Consider the following 10,789-nt stretch of genomic DNA (forward strand, 5'->3'; position numbering starts at 1 on the left):
CACCACTTTACCCCTTCCTTTCCCTTTAAGCTTTGCTAGTCTTGATACCCACGGTAATGGGATTGCTGAGTCCTTGTGGCTCACAGATTACTACAACAACAGTTGCAGGTACAGGTTTATGCGATGATCATGACGCGAGAGCGATGCTTGCTTGCGTTGAGTTCTTCTTCTGCTTCTTCGATCAGGGGATAGGTTCCAGGTCGGCAGCCTGGGCTAGCAGGGTGGATGTCGTTTGAGTTTCTGTTTGTGTTTCATCCGTAGTCGGATGATGCTATGATGTATTGTGTTGTTGTATTCGTGTGGCATTGTATGCCTCTTGTATGTATCCCCATCTATTATGTAATGTTGATGTAATGATATCCACCTTGCAAAAGCGTTTCAATATGCGGGTCTATCCTTGGTGGGACCTTCGAGTTCCTTTTGGATAGGGACGCATATTGGGCGTGACAGCGGTGGACGACAGCGAGGCCTAGGAAGGGGATGACGCGGAGCCAAGGAAGACGCGGCAGTGGAAGCCCACGCAGAGAGGAGTACAAGGGTTCACTGGTTCGGCTGCGGTGTGAGGATGCCGTCGCCGCGGAAAAACAGGGGGAGTGGGTGAGTGGAGGGATGGCCTGGCCAGCGGTGGGAGTAGTATGGGACGGTGAGGCCTCCGCGGCAGCACAACCAGCCACGGGAGGCAGGAGCATGCGACACGACCGATGCTGCTTTGGGCGGCTGGGGCAAGAAGACCAGAGGTTGAAGAAGCACTACAACCGTTGGATGGACATCGTTGACCACGCCGCGCCGAGAGCACCAGGGTGGTAGACGACGTCGAGGCCTACAAAGGGAACGATAGGGAGCCGACGAAGACACGACAGTGGCTGCCCACACGGTGGAGAGTACGAGGGTTGACTAGTTCGGCTGTCGTCGCCGAAAAATAACAGGAGGTGTGGGTGAGTAGAGGGATAGACAGGCCAGGGATGCGAGTATGATGGGGCCGTGAGGCCTGCCCGGCAGCACTGCCAGCCACGGGAGGCGGGAGCAGGTGGTTCCGGCGGCGCTGGTTTGGGCGGCTGGGGCAGGAAGATCAGAGACTGAAGAAGCACGATTGCCGTTAGATTGACATCTAACGGTCTGACGCTGGTAGAGTCGATTGTTGACTAAGTTTCTTTTTTAAGAAACCTTGTGTACGCATGAACTTAGTAGGCCCACAAGTCAGCCTTCAAATCTGTGGCAAACAACATAAAGCCCATTTGCTATTTTTTACAATTTGGAGCCCATTTGCTATTTTTTATAATTTGCAGCCCATTTGCTAATTCTTAAGTAATTTATTACAGCCCATTTTCTGCCCAGGACCACGGTCAAAAAGTTCAACCTTATTTTGCATACTTCGGTGGAGTCCAAACTGTTGTAATCCCGAAATGATAAACATTTTTTAAGAACTTATTGATTTGCCAAAAAAGTTGTTTTGTTTTTGTAAGCAAATAAGACGTGGGACAATTGAGTTGGTTTAAGGGAAAACCAGTGGTAAAAAAATCAGCGCTGGGTGGGAAAAACAACAAAAATAAGGATGTAAAATTAAAAGGGAATTTTATGTGTTTTCAATATAATGATACGTGTATATGAGCTAGTAAAACTATAGGTAGAGATTAGAAAACAGATGTAGGACATGCGTTTCAAGAGGAAAATAGAATTGGGTTGTGTGTTTGATTCAGTAACAAAACTGCCTGCGGCTGTTGTAAGCCAAAATATAACTAACGCTGGTGGGCCAGAGGCCTGTAGATACCTGCTGGATCTTTGTGCCCCGTTGTCATCATGGGCTGGGCCTGTTAAAAACTAAACCAACCCTGGTCAGTCTACAGCCCAGTTGAAACTTGCTTGACCTGAAAAAACAATATACATGCTCAATAAACAAGAGAATTTTGCAAGCACAAACTGATAACTGGGATGCAGCACGGATATTGTTTTTTTATCGTGATAATAAGTGCATGCACTTGTTTCGAAAAAACTGCAGAACTAGGAATTCGAACGGCGGGAGCTTATGGTACCCATCCAATAAAAATTAGGTGCCTGAGAATTCGTTTCAAAACAAATGATTCAGCTTTATATCCACGTCGACCCTCGGCATGATGGTTGGAAGCAAATGCAAGTTCATACCAAAAGATCGTTAACAATAATACCAACTTGCGGACGACAAGGTAGTACAACTACCAATGCCAAACTACTCCTGGCCCTAGTTTTCGTCTGGTAGAAAATCTTCCAGAGGACCAGCTCCCGCTCCTTCTCTTGCTCCAGGTTCCCGATGTGATACTGGTGCATCACCCAGTTGGTCCTCTGCTGGTCGAAGTTCTTGTTGGTGTGCAGCACCAGAACCTTTTTTGCTGCCCGTCTGCTGGCCGTTGACCATCACAGGGAAGGTATTGCCGGTCTTGTGCCACATCGTGTGCGTGCCGCACTCCGACTGTATCTTGCGACGCGTCCACGTGCCCCTTTTGAACGCCCTGGAATTGCGCTGGAAGAAATGCTTCCTTAGGCCACTCAGTGTGATACCTGCAGTATTGTGGAATACAGGTTTTAGTGTACCTAGTTGGCATTTTCATAACATCTTTGGCATGTTGCAGTCACTTGTTTCACTTTTTATTAACTGTCAAATTGTAATTGTTTCACCAGGTCTGCGTCTAAAAAAGAAAAATAGAGCTATAAACAAAGGAATATGTTTGTGCAAGTAGATGGCCAATCAGTGTCTTACCTGGAAGTTTCTCAGGTTGGGTGTAGCATATGTCGTGCTCGCTCTCGATGGTTGGTATGAACAAATCGATAAGAGACTGAAATCTCGCGCTGTCAACACTCACTTTGGCCTCAAGGTGCTCGATCAGCTCCTGATCCATGGGATCGAACTTGACGCCAGCCGGCAGCACCGGCCAATCCTTCTTCGACTTGCATCGGTAATTCCAGTTATATGGTACTCAATGTATGACCAATCGACTGTTTTAAGTGAATGATGAAAGATTTCGACAGAGTAAAAACTCGCGCTTCTTCGACAGTTGTACGAGAGTAATTTCCATGCCGTTTTGCAAGGGCGCTTGTAAAAACTCTAAACTTTATTCTCCTCTTATTTAATGGATGAGGCAAATCTTTTGCCTCCGTTTCAAAAAAAAGATTTCGACAGATAAATGGTACTCCAAATCTGAAGACCAGAATAACCGAACACGCCGTCGGGATTCTTGTGTCACCTCACGCGCAGCATGTTGTCACGTCAATTCAATGTGTGGACATGATGAATAATTTGACCGACGTATACTAGTACTGCTACTGTACTACTTACTAGTCGTATTTAGTGTCACAATTTATACATAGGTTTAACTAACAAGTATGCACTTGAAGCCTAACTGATATATATGTATATATATGGCTTCTGCACAGCATCTCCATCATCATTATCAGTACATCCTATGCAGGTGAGTTAGGATGCACTTGATCCCAGGAAGGTATCTATCCTTCAAACCAGAGGAGTGCTTCAAACTAACAACAATACATAATATCCAACAAAAGAGGGTCGTGCTACAACAGCAGAATACATGGCTCAGTCTAGATATCAGCACGAATCAAGTTGTGCATATTTGCTGTTGGCATGAACCACATCGCCGCATGTCGGGTTTGCAAAAGCCATCCATCGCATGGAAGCTTGATGCCTTTCACACAGTGAACATTACCTGGCAACAAGCTGTGTCGACGAATCTCTGGATATGGTGATTCATGAAACCCATGGTATGATGTGTAAACACAGCCCCCCCCCTCGCGAATGGAAGTTGCATAGCACAGTAATCATCGCCGATGATATGATCGATGATTGGTTGGATGATCGGATAATTGAGCCCGAGGAACAGGGAGTGGTTGCCGAGGCTGTAAACCCGCCTCCAGTTGAATACGCCTGGCCCAACGGAGCTAGGATCTTTCTCAAACACGAAGCAGCCATAGCCATCAATGTCACGAACGCCCCACGCATTGTACTGCATGTGGTTTGGTGTAATGGTTTGGTCAATTTGGTATGTGCGAATGAGCATCAACTGACCGTCGTCAGCTGAACGAGCGATAAACCAGCACCCATCGGCTGGTATGATTCCAGGTCCTGGAATCATGAAGGCCAGCGCATTTGCGTCTGCTGCAACAATTCAAATTGGAGACCAAAAGGACAAAAATAAACAATCATGTTCAGAGTATGTGTGGAATTAAGATTACTATAATAGTGACACATATCATAGAGAGAGAATTGCAATGCTGTGGTCATAATCATACCCCAAGTTAAAAAAATAAGCCAATGGCTTTCATATTCTAGCAACATGTCATGGTTCAAACATCATGTAACAATGAGAGGAAAACAGCTATGACAGCGCCTACTCATGTTCTACCATAGCACTTACTACTACTATTCTCATATCAACTCTAAGCAATAACATGCGTTGTTATAAAAATCTAGTAAACGAGAGTAACATATAGCAATCATGATGTTATGCTCATAATATGTATTCTAACAATCATTAGATGCCAATTGTTCTCATATCAACTCTAACAATAACATGTGTGGTCATAAAAATCTAGGAAATGAGAGGAACATATAGCAATGATGTGGTTATAGACATGCTATGCATTCTAAATTTGTAACAAATGAACAGGCAGTCGTATTCATAAGGTAAAGATGAGATGAGATAGAACAATTACATGACGATAGATTCCACCAGTATATGCAGCCAATCTATGCGTCGACCGTGTAAATGATGCCATCGTGCACTATAGCATCAGACAGAAATGTTGCCTCAACAGGATTGATGATGATCCATAACCATGTATGGCGACCGGATTCCAGATAGACTAATCCCATGTTGAACAAGGCAATGAGCTTGTAATCCATGTAGTCTTCTGATGGTGTGGGCACTTCGCAGATTACAACTTTCTGCAAACAGAGGTCGACCCAAAAGCTTGACGCGTCTCATGCGTAGTAGGCAGGAGTGTCCAGCGGGCCACGAGGCTCGATGTCGGCGGTATCCAACGATGGAAGGGTGATCTCTCGCTGGGTGTAGATATCCACGAGACGCCATGGACTACCGGTGTGGTGGATGAGGATGATCTAGTTGGCCTTCATGCGCGCCTAGTAGTGGCCGCGCATGAAGGACAGGTGGACGGGTAGTGGTAGCATGTCAAGGGGCACCACGGTAACCTCCGTAGGATCGTCAAGTTGGTGTCTGGGCCACCTGCGAGGATCGGACATCAGCAAGTAGGGTGTCTTGAAAAGAGCCGGCCGGTTGCAGACAAGTAGACGGTACAAAGACACCGAGCATGTGGCCAGACGGATGGTGCTGAGTAGGTCCATACGACTACAGATCTGCTCCAAGAGAACATCAAGGAGGGAATTCCAATCGCGGCTCTGCGTGTCAGTCGGTTCTGCCATTGGGGTTTTCGGTGCCTGCGAGCCAGCAGGGAAGTGGATTTGGGCGGGCGAGCGAAGAAGCTTCTCCTCGTGTGGCCAAGCAGTGAGCGGGGGGGGGGGATATGGTACACGCGAGCTACCAAGGAAGATGGCGCGGGAGGGCGAGCAGTGAGCGGGGGTAAATGGTGTGCGGCCGACGATGGGGAAGAGAGGAGGAACAAGAAGAGAGGAGGAAGAAGAGTGGAAGATGGGGAAGAAAGTGCATTAAATCTCAATTCTACTAGTACTACTACCAGGATATAGGCACCGTCCTCCGGAGTGTAAATAGTTACACCGATGACATGTGGGTCTACCACAAGAGGGCCCATATGTCAGTTAATGGAGGACACAGGTGCGTAGGCGTATTTGCGGAAGCGTGCTCTACTGGCAAACATGATGGCAGTATTGGGTAAGGCTGATTTAGTAACACCAACACACTGGTTCAGCTTATTAATTACGTGTCCCATCTGCTGCAGCGTGTATTCTCACTTCACTACGAAGACTAGTTGAATAGTTCTCTCTGACCGAGATGGGGAATGATGGATCGCAAGGATTACCTTTCTACAATATCCCTATGCCTCTACACTCACTTCACTCATTTTGCTCCGTACCTAGTCACTTGTTGAAATCTGTAGAAACACAAATACTCCGTATTTGGGAACAGAGGGAGGCTTTTACTCCGTACTGGAGTATTTTGGAACAGAGGGAGTATCACCATATGGAGGGAACAGAGGAAGTTTGAAATATGAACATGTTAATGGGAGGGAACAGAGGAAGCCCCATGCATGCATGCATGCATGCAACATGCAACACTCACACGTACTCCACATGGACGCACGCAACACTCACGCACCCATGCGGCACACAACACATGATGCAACACACACGCTCACACTCAAGTGCTCAACCTACTCCCTACGTCCGTGAAAGACTGTACATTTAGAGATTTACACATTGACTAGGGTATAATTAACGCCCAAAAGTAGCAGACTTATGTGTGCATGCGACCATTGAGATAAGAAGATTAAATGAAGGTTGTTGCATGTTGTAAATAAGGATACACATGTAGCTTATACCTACAACACAAGTTGGTGCATTAGTCAATCAATATCGATTTACTCCCTCCTTTCCGATTTATAGGGCTTATCTCAAAATTTTAGTTTTCCAATTTTATAAGGCTCAGTTTGGTTGTTTCCCATCACATGTTCAGATCCCAAGGTGCATAAATCATTGCATGCAAGTATTGAGAGAAAATTGACCAATGCATGTACTTTATGCATGCATGCATTGCAATTAATGCATTGATAAACATAATTTTTTGAGAAAAATAAGAGCATTAATTAGGTGCTTTTGCAAACTACAAAAAGTATTCCACCACTCACCATCTACCTTGGATGGTGAGATTTTTGAATTGAGCCTTATAAACCGGAAAGGAGGGAGTAGATTAAAGGCTAAATGCATTGGAAGTGTAGATGTACATCATGTACTACTACACTCTTTGTTTTATAGCCAATGTACACTCTTTGTTGGAAGGCCGAGGGAGGACACGTGCATGCACTTACATACACAGCCAGGGCGGTTCGGGCGCAAGGGTTGGACTCGTGTGGCGCCTGCATAAAGTTTTGTTTAACTGATTTCTTTGCTCCGCCACCTGACAGGTGGGACCCAGAAACCAGGTGACAATTTAACCAGTCAACAAAGTGCCACGTCGACTATGTGGCCAGTCAGTAGGGTGCAATACGGTGCTCTACGATGAGCTAGTGATCGTATAATCGACGCAAAACTATATATAGTGACCGTAAAGAGTGTATTATTACATACGTTGAATGCCAGTGTATTTTTCTCGTTTCAAATTAAGCCATATTAACCGGAAAGGACACAGTATGGACTACTACTAGTACTAGTACTGCTTTGATGTGTCCTGTCAACTCGCCGAACGAGGAGAAGCGGGCTTACTACGCCTCTCCCTCGCCCAAGCGCGCGGTGGTTCGCAGGACGAGGAGAGGGTTTTGACTACAGCGCCCTCTCCCTCTTCCTCTCCCTCGCCCTCGCCCTCGCGGTGGACGTGCAGCAGTTCAATCGGTGTCAGATTGCCAGATGCATATTGTACTGTAGTATCATCATTGTTGGACCTTCCGAAGAGGCGAAGAGGCAAGTGCAAGGTTCACACGAGTATGAACTGTTGAACCTCCTGAAGAGGCAAAGAGCCAAGCGCAAGGTTTTATAGGAGTTGTCGTCCTAGTAGGAGTGTACTACAACTAGAGCGAACGATGCTACTGTATGATGCCGCCACGTCACGTATATCCAAAGTTGTGCCACCTCTTTTTCTCAAAGAGCGTGTTGGAGCCCATGCAACAACCACACAAGTTGCACGTACACATAACACATTTACTAGTAATAAATTCTAAAGGACAAATGCCAGTATGCCACACAAATTCATCTCCAATTCATGTGACAAATTTGTGCACGACTAGTCTACATATATTCACAACGCCACCGTTCACAATTACCGTACTCCACTTACACGTTATAGATGGGCTACATGCATGTCCTCCTCCAGGTTCCAGTCCTAGGTGTTCTTCATGGATGGCACGATCCATAGCGGTGGGCAACGGGAATCACTATCGCAGCTTTCTAGTCCGGTTCCACATGATGGAGACTCATCCAAGCTGAAGCGGCATAAATCAGGGATAGTGTGTCCCAGCATGTCGTTCATTCGGCGGTGCGCAATGAAGACACAACCATGCTTCATGAACGGCAGGCCTTCCGTGTCATGCATGGAAGGTGGCATCCGCTTCACAATGGGGTAGCTGTCCTCGATGAAAAGCGAGTACTCTCCAAGAGTGTTCCTCGGCACCCACGTAGCATCACGGGGGTCGAACTCGGCGCCGTTCATCTGGTACACGCGGCATCCCAGATCTGGACACATGGTGACGTACATAGTCAAGATCCATGCATAATAATGTTGTGCACAAATATGGCGGTCAGTAATACTGTGCAGCAAATAGTACTACTCCGGTATAGAGGAAGTAAAATAACCACCTTATTCTATATAGCCACTCTTGGCTACATGGATGAGATAGTAAGACATGGAAAAACAAAAATGGTGGCAGCTAGTGGGTTCAAGTCTTCAAGGGCCCAGCTAGCTATACGCGTCCTCCAAGGTAAAAAGTACTCCTACTACTAGTACTAAGTATACTACTAGTACAACAATGAAAGAGAAGGCGAGACGGTTAAAAAATGGAATACCTGGGTAGATGGTGATGGTCCGATCGTGGTAGATTGTGTGACCATGTTGTACATCAGTGGTACCATGGGTAACCACTGCTAAGATAGTTGATCCCAATATGCCAAAGTCAGCTACAAGGTTTCAGGTTAGACCGAATCACGGATGCAAATGCACATCCAGGATCGGCGATCTTATTTTGATCGGGGGATGACTGGTCCCTGCAAAATAATGGAGTACCGTTAGGGATGCAAATGATGGTTTGTGCATTCCGTTTGTAATCTCCCGTACCGTAGGATGGCAACCAGATGCAACAAGTCCCCTGGCTTGTCACCGCGAATATGCAGCCTAGATGGCGCACGACGTCTTCGAACATGTAGGGGTACAAATCTGCCGCCGCCAAAATGCGCCAGCCTCTGCCGTTACTGCGTCTTGCATTGATAGCAATCCTTATGTCAAACACCGCGATGAGATAGTAATCGTCGTAGCCGTGTCGCTTTGTCGGCGGGTCCACAATTGCTATCTTCTTCAATCTCATGTAGGCATCATCATACGTATTCAAGCCCAGCCAATCCGGAAGGCCGATCCCAATGGTGGAGAAGGGGTCTACCAGAACGGCCTCACTACTGTGGATATTGTGCAAAATGATGGTGGTATCCGGCCGGAGGTATGCAAGCCAATCTTCGTTGGCACCGACCCAGACCTATATATAAGACGGTGGGCAGCGAAGAAATTACGGGATGGAAATGGAATGACTAAGTACTACATGATCAAACTCCATTACTGACCTGCTCATCGGACAAAATCCGACTACCTCTCAACGTCGGCAACTCTATCAGAGTCAACGTGCAACCATGGCCAGGGAGCGGTGGACTGTTCGAAGGATTGTCCCATAGAAGAACCTTCTCCTCGAGGACAAATAGAAGACCAACAAGCATGGCCTTTTCCCAAACCTGTTTAAGGAGCGTCTTGAAAAAGTTGGTGCGGGAAGCACCGAGTCTTGCGGTGGTGAGGATGTCGGAGCGGCGTGCGATTTCTCCTAGAGGATCGTTGTCCAAGGTCTCCCAACCCCGACGAGGAGGAGAACCGCCTGGCGAATCCATGGGAGCAGTGACGAACTGCCTTCTCTTCGGGGGGAGGGGAACTGGCGAGGAGGAGATAAGAGCGTAGTAACCGCAGGGCCTCGTCCCTTCCAACTGTAGATCGTTCCTCAGCGAAGGGGTGAGGCTATTACTATTTACTACTAGTACTAGCATTATGGAACATTATGGGATTGCATTATACTGTAAATAATAGCACTAGAAGAAAATTTTGGCACTAGGTAGTAGTTTTTGGTGTGGATTAAGAAATTTTGGGTATGTTTTTGCCATTTTTTATACACGTCAACTAGTGTCAAAAAACGTCTTACATTATGTGACGGAGGAGTACGTACTCGTACCGTAGCAGTACCAGTACTACTTTTCTCAACTACGAGTATTAGTGCGATGTACTGTACTTCTAGTCTAGTCTAGTCTAGTATAGTGCATCAGTTTTGAACTCTTGAATCTCAGGGCCAAGGAGCTACAGTTGGAAGTGGAGGGTACTACTGTTCTATAGAACCATCGCTGTACTATCAATGCAGGGGAAGTACACCTGCGTAGTGGCCTAGTGGGTACTCTTAGTGCTATATTTAGCCGCTCCTCTCACGTAGGAGTAGCTGGCCTACTCAGCCGCTCCTCTCATGCACACACTAGCAGCCTGTTTATCAGCGACGGTTACTGCGGTCTGCGGGGGCAGAACATTTGAATTATTTGATACAACGAGACTAGGCTTTTCGCTTCCATTTGTGGAGGTGTAATGGATCTCGTCGAACTTTGTTAGTAGTTCCTTCTTTATGAATGAGATGAAGCAAAGCTTTTGTTAGTAGTAAAGCCGATAATGGAGTGAAGTCCATGCGTGCAACGCCACAAGCTACAGAGTACAATACTAGTAGTACAACACTTTACATAGAGTACAAAGCCATATTGCACAGTTCCCAATGCCCCGCCAGGCTTTTCCGGCTCCTCGGGCTTAATTGGGAGGCGCTAGTTTAAATATGCTACTACTAGCTGATGAGGAAGCTGCAAGCGAGGTGCGGC

This window comes from Triticum dicoccoides, chromosome 5B (genome assembly GCF_002162155.2).
Source record: "Triticum dicoccoides isolate Atlit2015 ecotype Zavitan chromosome 5B, WEW_v2.0, whole genome shotgun sequence".
In the NCBI taxonomy this organism is placed as follows: domain Eukaryota; kingdom Viridiplantae; phylum Streptophyta; class Magnoliopsida; order Poales; family Poaceae; genus Triticum; species Triticum dicoccoides.